We start from the raw sequence: 11,325 nt of genomic DNA, 5'->3' as shown, positions 1-11,325 counted from the left end.
TGTAGTTTAGGTTTTGGACACATCGCCTCTACAGCTGTAAGAGAGAAAAATGGAAAATCTCCAGTGACTGCCGCGCATGTGTGGATCTGCTGAAGCATTGGTTCATAGATAAAATAACAAACAAACCAATCGTTTCCACAGGTGAAATCCCATCTGTGAGTGAGTGCATCCCTCCACCCGCAAACCCACAGGTTCTCCTTTCTCTTTGCGGGCGTGCGTGTGTATGAATACGTGCATGTACCTCAAAAGCCAGTGTTGAGTGGAGCAGTGAATGGAGCCGCTCTGTCATTTTCAAATTAGGATGATGGCAGAAGGCTCAGGTGAGCAGAATCAGACGTGCTTGTGGATCAACAGGGGCACAAACAGACAGACCTGTGCAAACATCTACCCCAAAATATCCACCCTTTCTTCTTCTTTGCCTTTCATCCGTTTCCTTCAAGCGTTGTCACGCCTTATTACTATCTTCCCCTCTCTTCACACCACCATCATATCCTCATTTACTACTTCCATGAACATCCTCTTTGGTCTTCTTCTAGGTTTCCATCCTAGTTCATAGATATACATCATTTACTTACTCAGACCAGGTGTTTCCAGAAACCAGAAGCTGCATGAATGAGGAGAAAAATGTAGGATTGTGTCTCTTAAGGCTCGCAGTTGTCGGTCTTGTGAATAAGAAAAACCCCAACTGGTGCCAGGTCTGTTCACCAAATAACCATTAGGTGAACAGGCCAGACAGACTATGGGTCTACATTTTCAACATAAACGTCTTTTCACCACTGTGCCTTGTGGAGGCACTGGAGCATTTTATATCGATTAGGGCTGGGTTGATAAAATCGATTTATCGATCTGAATCAATCCAAACTTAATAAATCAATAATTAGTTCATAAAAGTAGAAATCAATCTTTTATGCCTTTCCTTTTCCAGTGACCTAACGCATAACGGCAGTAAACCAATGCCCGTTAGTTTGATGCTAACGTATAATGGAGTTTCCCATAGGACGGCTCATGCTAATGCTTGGTTGACCTATATGATGTTGACTAAATGAACAGCAATATATACTAACAGGTATACATTTTTCAAACTCTTTCAAGAAAACTTTTTTAAAGTAGCCATTTGTGGTCTAAAGCAATGTTTTTTGCTAAATCTTCTGGAATAAAGCTTAACGCTATAACGCGACCACCACCTAGTGGCCAAAGTGAAACGCCCTCCAGGAGAGGCAGGACATAATAATCTGCACATTTTTGCTGGAGCTTCTCCGTCTGAGAAATCATATAATGCTGTATGGTGTCAACAATCTCATTGGTTTATTATTTCACTAATACATTTTACAGTATGTCAACTGTATAAGATTAATAACTTTAAAACATATATAGATTATTACTGTTTTTCTATGCAAATATGTCTAAATGTGTAAACTGTGTCAATTCAATATTAAATTGAGTGGATTAAAAAAAATCATGAATCAAATTGGTCCAGACTCTTATTAGTCAAATTGAATCGATTATGGAACATCTTGGTAATACTCAGCCCTAATATCATCCATCCATCCCTAACCACAACTGTTTTAGATAATATTCATTACTTAAACTGCACACACCTGGAGGGAGGAAGGGGGTTATTGACTCGCAGGTTACTGGTCTAAATCTTTGCTCAAAAGCAGCTTTGTTAGGTCCAGAAACTTTCACTTGTTTGTGTCCTTGTATAAGGCCGTGTTTGGACAGGCTGAAGTTTAGTGGAGATGAAAAGGCAAGCCAGTCAGCTCCATTCTCTTGTACTAGGACCATGTCACATTATACTGTTTACCTTAATAATTTCTTTTCTCACTTTATTAAAAGACTCACATATTTAACCACAAACATTGTGGTTAAATATATAACCAATCATTGAGGTTTCACAGATTTACTTTCCACATGCTGGATGAGAGAACTGTGTAACAATGTAGTTGCTGTGGGAGCTAAATAATGCAAAAGAACTCTGAAACATTTTGGTTTAATTGAGAAACAGAGTATTCAGGGCATTTTGTTTGCAGCTTCATGGTTTTCATTCTCTGATTAAAACCATCAAGCACAGTTGGGAAGATTAGAAGTGGAAACAAACAAACAAAAAAGGATCACTGGAGAGGAAAGAAATCCTGATCCAGAGTACATCACAGTAGGTAAAACGTTTTACTCAAAACTTTATTTACAGGAAGTCCACTAGCAGCTGCATGTTATGGTTTCACCTACATGCATGTGGTTAAGCAGATTGTTTTGGGGCTGTGGTGCTGCTGGAATGAACCTGAGCATCGAGGCTTTCATGTCCCACTGCATCGTTGCATCAACAATCTAGTCCTACATTTAGTGCAATTTAGGTTAACGTAAAAGCACTCTGTATTTTTCCCTGAGCATTGTAGTCAAATGTTTTCTTCGATGAGTGGCTAAATATGAATTTTGGTCACACTCATTTTCTATACCCCCATCTTCCCATTTTGAGTTGGTTTATAAAGTCCAGGTTTAGTAAAAAAAAGAAAAAAAAGCATCATGGCTGTTATGTGAGCTCGTTTCATGTGATTTCCCTCCCTATTTCAACTCTGGGTTTTTGTCTAATTACCTAATAGATTGAGGGTGTGGCTAAAAGGAGGGTCAAAGTTCAAATATATGTTTGGGTGGTTTTTAAATGTTTAGGGTACAGGGTGTATCAAACCTTTGCCCAACAGTAGCTGCAAAAGGCTCCAGCAGCTTGTGACCCCAAGAGGAATTGAGTGGGTTCAGAAGAGGGATGGATGGATGAACAATGTTACAGTGTTCGTTACAGAAGAGCCTGCTATAGCTCCTTCGTTTCCCTCCTGTCGATGTAAATGCTGCAAAGTGACTAGCATTATAAGTGTTTTTTTTTTTTTACTAAAGGTTATGATTTAAATGCATTGTGTGCACAATAATGCAAGATAATGACCGTCTCTTATGTTTTTAACATCATGGACCAGACTTTAGACTGTACACATTGTCATCCCATGTAAAACTCCTGTTCATGCGTGCTCTTTCAAAGTGCATACTAACCAAGGCAGGAATATCGTCACCGTGGTCAAAGCATATGATATAATAGACGTATGTTGGAAACAGGCCGCAGGCTAGCGACAGACGACGAGGCTGATGCCTCAGCAAATGTAACTGAAACACTTAAAATGCCCACAGGCAGTATTCAGTCTGGATAACTTCCAAGATGAGTGAGGACAAACACGGCAACAGGTGTGGAGCATGGAGATATGAATGTCGCCCTGTTCATATCCATAGATGGTCCATGTTGTGGAGAAATTAATATGCATGCATTCATTAGCAGAGCATGGTTGCAGCATCACCAGATGATCTGTTATTTCATCACAGAAGACTTACTCCACCTCCCATCCTCCTCTGAGACTTCCTCTGGAGGAGGATCAGGGTTGGAACAAATGTTACGTCGCTGCTGAACGGACGTTTCTTGGTGCATAAAAAAGACTCCTCAGAGATGGAACAGAATGGCTCATTGAAAGGGGCTTCAGACTCTAGGGCTGTCTCTTCAGCCCAAGGGGTCTCCACAGGGGACCGTTTTACCCCCTTCCTGCTTACGCTGTACACTTCAGACAACTTTAAGTCCTCCTGCATTCAGGAACACTCAGGCAAAACTGTTGTGGTGACATGTGTGAGGCATTTGTAAGAGGAGAAGGAGGAGCACAGCAAGAAGATTAAAACAGAGGAGATGCTGGTGGGCTTCGGGAAGGAAGAAGAGCCACATCATTCTTAAGATACAAGATTGTAAATCAAGTTTTATTTTTTTTTTTTATTGTACAAGTATCTAAGAGTGAACCGAGGCGAGTACTCGGAATTACATGTCACTACATGCAATTTCTGGAGAAATATTGGTAATGTCTGCAGGAACAAGCACCATGCATTCTGATAGATGGTGATGGCTTTCTGTATGCTATGGTTTGTTGGGGAAGCAGTTTGTGATGAAAGAATTGTGAAAGGAAAGACTGAAGGACAGAGAAATGAGAGACTCCCTCCTGGCATTCCAAACGGCAAGCTGCAAGAAGCCAAAATCCTGTAGACATCTATGGAGAAATAAACAGCTATTACTCAGTCGTTCTATTTGTCAGAATAACCATTCTTGCTCTGAAACCTTTATTTTTAACATAAACTTGATAATCCTAATTTTCTCTATATTTTTTCTTACAAGTTATTCAAGTTATAAACTGACCAGTCAGATGCCTCAAAAAAAGTATGTGGAGCCTGCTGGCCCCCACATTCCAAATTCAAAATGTTTGATAAATCATTCAGGTTGATTCCATCAAAGTATAAGATAATACGAAAGTGTATAGTTTTTGTTTGTGAAGATGCTTTCATTTATTCATTTCATTTTTGATCTGCTTGTACAAATCTTCTGATTGGTTTTTGATGAAGTTTGCCACCGTACCATTATGAAAGGTGCATCTCTATTCTGTTTGTATTATGATTTGCTTTCAGTACGATTCGGGGGGCTGTGATTCCGATGTCAAATGGTTATTAGCCCATCAAGGATTGATCTATTTTACAAACATATTAGTAAAATTTGTTTTCTTCATCGAGGTATACCAGAACATTTCTACTCGCTGTTTTTAGAAAAATATCTGTTTATTTATCATTACAAAGAAGCTGAATTCACTTATATTATCCTTTAAAACATCCACAGCAGTGGAATGAGCAATCGGTTATTATGGCACAAAGCAATTCCCTGAACCAAAATTGATGGGATTTCGTTAGAAATGTAAACATGTTGACGGCTCAGCCATGATGCTTACAAACTTCAATTACCAGACAACATAAAAAGCTGTCCTCTCTCACAGGAACAACCCTGATTCATTATCAAACTGTTGTGCCTTCAAGCTTTAGGTCAAAAGCAGAAACTCTGTCTTTAGTCTCAGAAAACAAAAAAGCTTCAAGACCTTAAGAAACAAAAAAACAAATTTCCGTCTTTAAAATCCTGAAAACTAAATGTATAAAAGATCAAATATAATACGGTAACTACAGTTATGTAAACTAAAGAAAAAAAGATTTATACCGCTGAATTGTAAAGCCTACGTGTTTCAAATGTTTTTAAACCTTTGTGTTCTTGTGTGAGAACAGGAGCTGACCTTCATGCTCTGATTCAAGTCTGCTCCGCTGTGGAAAGAAACTCTGCAGAGACGCTTGTACCTAGGGAAAGAGGAAGAAAAACTGCCTCTTTCTTTCTCTACCGGCTCAGAGGGTCCTGGGAAAGAGGGAGAGATCAAGGGCTTTAGTGCTTGTTCGCTACATCCTGAACTCCAGTGCACATGGTTGGATGTTGGTTGACCTGAGTGTTGGAGCTCTGCTTCAGCAGATTTGGTAGGATGTTGGTTGATCTTTGTGTTGGTGGATTTCTGCTCCAGGAGATTCTCCAACGAGGAAGATGACCATGCATTCCTTTTTATTTTCATCATCCTCAAGGATTTTATGGCCTTCTCTCACTGGGTTAGGGTTAGGGTCACCCATCCCCCCATTTTTGACCTGAAGCAATTACAAACACAAATTTAAAAATTAAATTAAATTAAATTCACAATTTAAAATAATAAATAAAAAGTAATTAAAAATAAAAGAATATCCCATTTTAGGTATTATTATCCAATCAATACTTAACACTCTGGATTATGTAAAATAGTACTTTGTCTTTAAATTATTTATTGAAATTCATTTTAAATTAAATAGTTGAATTTTACATTTGAAATGACTTTCTACGCAATAAATATGTTGACTTTCCTGTGGGGGAGTAGCAGCCTCAGCAGTAATTCTCTCAGCTACTCTGTAATACTGTCCTTCTTCACATCAGTTTTGCTTGTAAAGGAGCTGAATTGTGGAAATGTTTCTCAAGGTTGTTGTGTTTCTGGCACAGTTTATCTTGGAGTGCCGCAGCAGACACGAGGTGTGGCTTTTGTTCAAATCACCTGCTCCTTGGATATTATTAAACCCAAATCTGGACGCTTGTGTTCAGCCATGTTGTGCTCTTCACAAATTGTCTTGGAGATGGGGTGTCTAAGTTTTGCCCCTCCCTCTAATGTACTGTTTTTTTTTAGTTATGAGTAAATTATCAATGCTTGAACATTTAATTGATTAGACATGGTCCATGGCCGAATCGAGATCTCCCCCTACCACGACCCCTCAAGGGAACACCCTTCAGTTCTCCTTTAACCGACTACAAGAAGGCTTGGTACTCTAAACCAAATTAGGATTATAAGAGAAAAAATACCAATTCCCTAACCCGATGGTGCAACCTTCTCGTTCGCTGAAGAAAACTCAGATAGTATAGGATAGTATAGTTACTCAGCCATTTGTTAGAATAACCATTCTTGGTGTGATACCTTTTTTTTAACATGTTCTTGATAATCCTCATTTTTTTCACGATTCTTTTCTCTGTAGTGCACGTTATTCACATTATAAACTGACCAGTCGGATGCCTAAAAGCAGTAAGTGGAGCCTGCTGGTCCCCATGTCCAACGTTCAAAGTGATTGATTTGATTCCCATTGGTCAAAGAAGAAAAAAAACCTTTTCTTAACTTGCCTATAGGTTACAATATTTTATAATATTTTGAACTGATCTTTTTTCTATTTTATGCATTTTGTTCTGTACTGGAAAGTGGACTAAACTGAGAGAATATTATAGTTAAATCTTAAAACAGAAACCTTTTCAACCATAACAATCGTAAGAAAGAACCAACAAAAAGCAGATGAATAATAGTTTCCCTTAGAAAACTGACTTTTAATTTAATAAATCGTTTAACATACACTTCTATACCGATAACTGTTCTCACATTTTATGTTATCCCGGTGGGGTGCTTATTTAAACTATAGGTAAACAACTACAACAAATTTATTATTAAGATCAAAGTAGAGTCCCAGTTAACTCCCGTTCTGAATCTCTGCGTTAGATCTGGGTTAGCCAGTGAAGTGGAGCAGCATCTCGTATAAATGGTTATTTAGATTTGTGGTCGAACTTGTTGGGGCCCCTGTCCTTGACATGTAGGAGGGTTGGAAAGGACACTGGTAGGTTTATCATCATCTCACTGCAGCAATCCACAGGCTATCCCCCCACCCCCCCCAACAGACAGCATTACTGACACCCCTCCTCCTCCTCCAGCTCCCCCCACTTTCCTTCACCCCAGCAGTCTCTGGGGCATTGTATGCTTCTTTTGTGCCAAATGCCAGTATCCTGGAAACTACTACCCCCTCCATTCTCTCTAAGTGCATGAGAAAAAGAGATGGAGGGGGGTTCTGTCAATTCGCCCGTTTATCTGGGCTGTAGGCTGTTGGCCTGTGTGGAGTGAAGCTTTGTTACCTCTGTTTGTGCGGTTGGCTGGTGCACAAGTATGAGAGCGGAGCTGCTAACTTTCTCAGAATCTGATGTTCTAAAGGTGGACGTCCAGATGCTGAAGGAGCTTTTCTCCAGTTCTGACCATGCAGTGGCTTTAGAAACACACTACAGCATCTCACTATGGTCAATTTCAAATAAGCATCTGAGATATGAATGCACTGTAATAAATCATTATCATTGTATTGTACTGAGGAGTTTTGGATATATTCCGAATCTTTTTCTAAAAGCCTTATTTGATTTAAAACAACATAGAAGCATAACTTTGGGTCACAAATACATATCTGAACTAATGACTTCTAAAGAAGGAAGGTTGAGGCAAACGAAAAAATCTAACAGTTTTTGAGTCTTTACCCTATCAAATATTTTGGACTTAAACTCTAGACATTGACTCCTGCACAGACATTGTACCGTCACAAGAGTTCAACTTGTGTCTTATGGAACTTGTGGAACGACTTGCAAAATCCCTGGTCTTATATCTTGCTTGGTTGGTGGAGGTTGATCTTGAGCAGCTTCCATTAGACCAAGTAGCCCTCCTCCCATTCACTGTCAGCAGTCATGAGGTAACTGCTTCATTCAACTGCCATAGCCTCCTCAAGTAGCACAAGCAAAGTACAAAAGGAACATCCAAAAGTTCCCAGATGTTTGGGCCATTTCAATATGTTTTTTTCTGAGGTCTGTCAGACCTGAGTTATGCCTTTATCCCAATTGTTTCAACATTAGCTCCGCCCTAACAAACAACGGGTGTTAAAAATGGTACGATTCAGTCCAGTTTAATTGGTGTATTTTCATAATGAAAATGCTCAAATTACTAAACGGGTCTTGACTGGACTACCGTACCGCTGTGGAAACGAGGCATATTAGTGCTGTTCAAGATTTATGCAAGATAAGTGCACGCTACTTGCGTGCAGTCTGACTGTTGGAAATTAGGAAATTAGACAACCGGCGTTTAGTCTTTGTGGACGTCCTATGGGCATCTTGCTGGCACTTTTGATCACTTGCACACCCCATGCGTGCAGCATTTGTCCGTGGTCAGTAAGGCGCCAGTACTCACACCTTACTAACGATTAGTGTGGCGTAAGGACAGCAGGATCACCGGCAGGTAATAACCCTTACAAATGCTTCACGCAACACTTACCACACACACACACACACACAACAATCCTACGTTCCATTTTCATGATAGCCTGCACTAGCCCCAAGGGAACTGCAAGACACACCTGCGTTCTCCCCATGCTTCTCTCTATGACCCTCCATGGGCCTGGACAACCCAAAAACATGCAGCACCCATACAGGTCAACCCCCATTTTACTGCATGTGAGTAAGGCATCAATTCAATGTCCTCAGTATCTTCAGCCAGGATTGATGTGGCCAGAAGGTGAAAAACCTGCTTGATGTAGGCCATGGTCACAGACTCGTTTCCAAAGAGAGCATCTGTAAATTCCAGGAGAGACCACAGTGCCTCGGGAACAGACTCCAACACTGTACGTCAGTGAACAATCTCATTTATTCAGCTGATGTCTTGAAGTTGAGTCATGGCATCTAGACTTAAAATTTTCTTTCATTTAATGTTTCACATTTTAATAACAAATGATAAGACTCAACTCTAACACTTTATATCACATATATCCAAAGAATTTCATTTATCTCGAACAACATTAGATTTAAGGAGAATCTCAGCCAGAAAATGCGACTTGAAAACTAACCAACAGTCCCACTGACATCATGAAGGGAATGAGCCAGAACCGTGCACTTTCACCAGCCTGTGCATTCCATGTGCACTTCCACATGCACTTCTATGCACTGGATGAGGAGAATAGAGCTTTAGCCACTTGTTCATACAGCTCCTGCAGATTCTCTATGACAGCACCAAGGGGCAACTCTTGCCTTTCTTCTTTGAGGCTGATTGAAAACAAAAGTAACTGGAGCTAGGTCAGATCACCGTTTAACTGCCAAGGGGACATGTTATTCAAGAAAGGTAGTCTACATTGAAAAACAAAGAAAGCATACAAACCTGTTGTCAGGTTGTAAACATTTTTTCTACTTTTGCTTTAGATTTGTTATTAACCCAAAAAGTTGTGTCCATATTTTATTTTTGGCCTGCAGTTGTTTAGATTTAGTTGACTTTTGTTTTGCTGACTGCTTTTCTAACAACGTTTAAGCCCCCGTCTGATTGAATACTTTGAAGAAAGTCTTTCACATCACAGACCAACAACAATAAACCACTAATGAGAGCCCCCACCTCTGAGCCACACTAAAACCCCCACCAAGTAACGGTGTATGAGCTGACCGCTCCGATGAGCACAGGAGCACAGGATCATTGGATATATATCTGCTAATCTGTTTTGGTTCCCCTAAAACAGTCAGAGCACAAAACCCGAATCCGCTGTTAGAACTTGAGAAAATACTCCTAGGATCAGAGCAATGTCCCCTCCATCAATCTTTAAAGTCCAGATTTTCTGAAGAACACAATTTTGTTAAGTTACTTTTTTTTACTATTTTTGAGGTTGAGCTGCAGCTTATTTTATTAAATATGAACTCTCAGCTCTACCTCATTCACATTGGATTAATCAGGTTTTTACATTTATTTATTCCCTTATTTAACTCGTTATTTGTGTGTACTTTTACTTCCACTTTGTGTTATTACTATTTTATTCTTACTCATTGCTACTTTGTTTTTTGTCTTTTTCTAACTGCTATATTTCTTGTTTTGGCTGCTGTGACAACCGAATTTCCCTCCGGGGATCAATAAAGTCCCATCTTATCTATCTTATCTTATCTTATGTGGTGCTCAGTCTGATGGAGCTGTGTTGTTGCAGATTTGAGTTTGTATCTTTACTTGGGTTTACTTTACTTTACTCCAGATTTATTCTCTTTACATTGGCAATCAGTTTGATTAAGAATTGATTTTAAAATTTTTGTATTAACTTGTAGAATTTTAAATGGACCCCCAAATTGTTTCAAAATTGTCTGACTCCCTACTCCTCTACTCACTCCCTATGGGTTCACTGAACGGTCTACTCTAACGACCTTGATGTTTCCTGTGGACCACCTGCGTGAACCATGAAGGTTTAACCCTTTTTGCTCGCAGACTTTATGCACAAGTGTGATTCTTTACAACTTCTTGTGTCTTATCATTTGAGAATGCTGTTTACATTAAAATATTAAATTATGATTGCTTTTCTTTTGGTTCAAATTATGGATCAAAGTGTGTCAAAAATCATGGTATCCAAAGAATTGGGTTACATGGGTCGTTGTCTCCTGTATTCATCACCACTTCAGTGTTATTTAGTCAGACGTTCTCCATTCTAATAAAAAATGCAGCAAAGTCACCGTGACACCACTTGGTAACAACAATTCCAGGGTTTCCAGTGGCAAACGAATTTCCCTGTTAAATGACATTTCTTCTTGCTTGGCTTGTTCTCAGCTTGTTTCTAATAATCTGAACTTTCAAAGTTTGTGAATGTTGAAAATATCAAAATTTTTAATCCCAGAACCTTCCTAACATCCAGAGAACCCGGTTTAAAACTGGTGGAGAACCAACCTTTCAAGCAGCAGCCCCATGACCCTGGTATGCAATTGAGCTTCCACGTGGCTGATTCTGCTGATTCTTTTAAAAGCTTTTTATGTAGACAAGCTTTTGATTAACTTTGTAACCACCTGCCTATATATTTGGTTTGAATTTGTAACTGTACCTTACTTTTTACATGTTATTTATCAATTTTATAGCATTTTGCTTGTACATTGTAAAGCATATTTTGATTTTACCTTCTTCCTATCATTCCTGCTCAAAGTCACAGGGATGCTGGAGCCTATCCCAGCTACTGTAGGGTGAAGGCTGAATTATTCTGGACAGTGTCCCAGCCCATCAGAGGGCCACACAAAAAGAGACAACCATACACATTCACAGCTAAAGGACAGAATCATAAATTAACGCTTTGAGAAGAAGCCAG

At 39.4% G+C, this 11,325-nt stretch overlaps 1 protein-coding gene across 8 annotated transcripts in view; it reads left to right on the top strand.

The window, feature by feature from the left end:
- The window catches only part of fat3 (FAT atypical cadherin 3), a 75,455-nt gene that overhangs the window by 3,363 nt on the left and 60,767 nt on the right, over positions 1 to 11,325 (top strand). The gene's annotated exons all lie outside the window — the stretch shown is intronic.

Source organism: Oryzias latipes, chromosome 13 (assembly GCF_002234675.1).
Source record: "Oryzias latipes chromosome 13, ASM223467v1".
NCBI lineage: Eukaryota > Metazoa > Chordata > Actinopteri > Beloniformes > Adrianichthyidae > Oryzias > Oryzias latipes.
The sequence above is the reverse complement of the archived record's forward strand: the minus strand, read 5'-3'. Positions and strand labels throughout refer to the sequence as shown.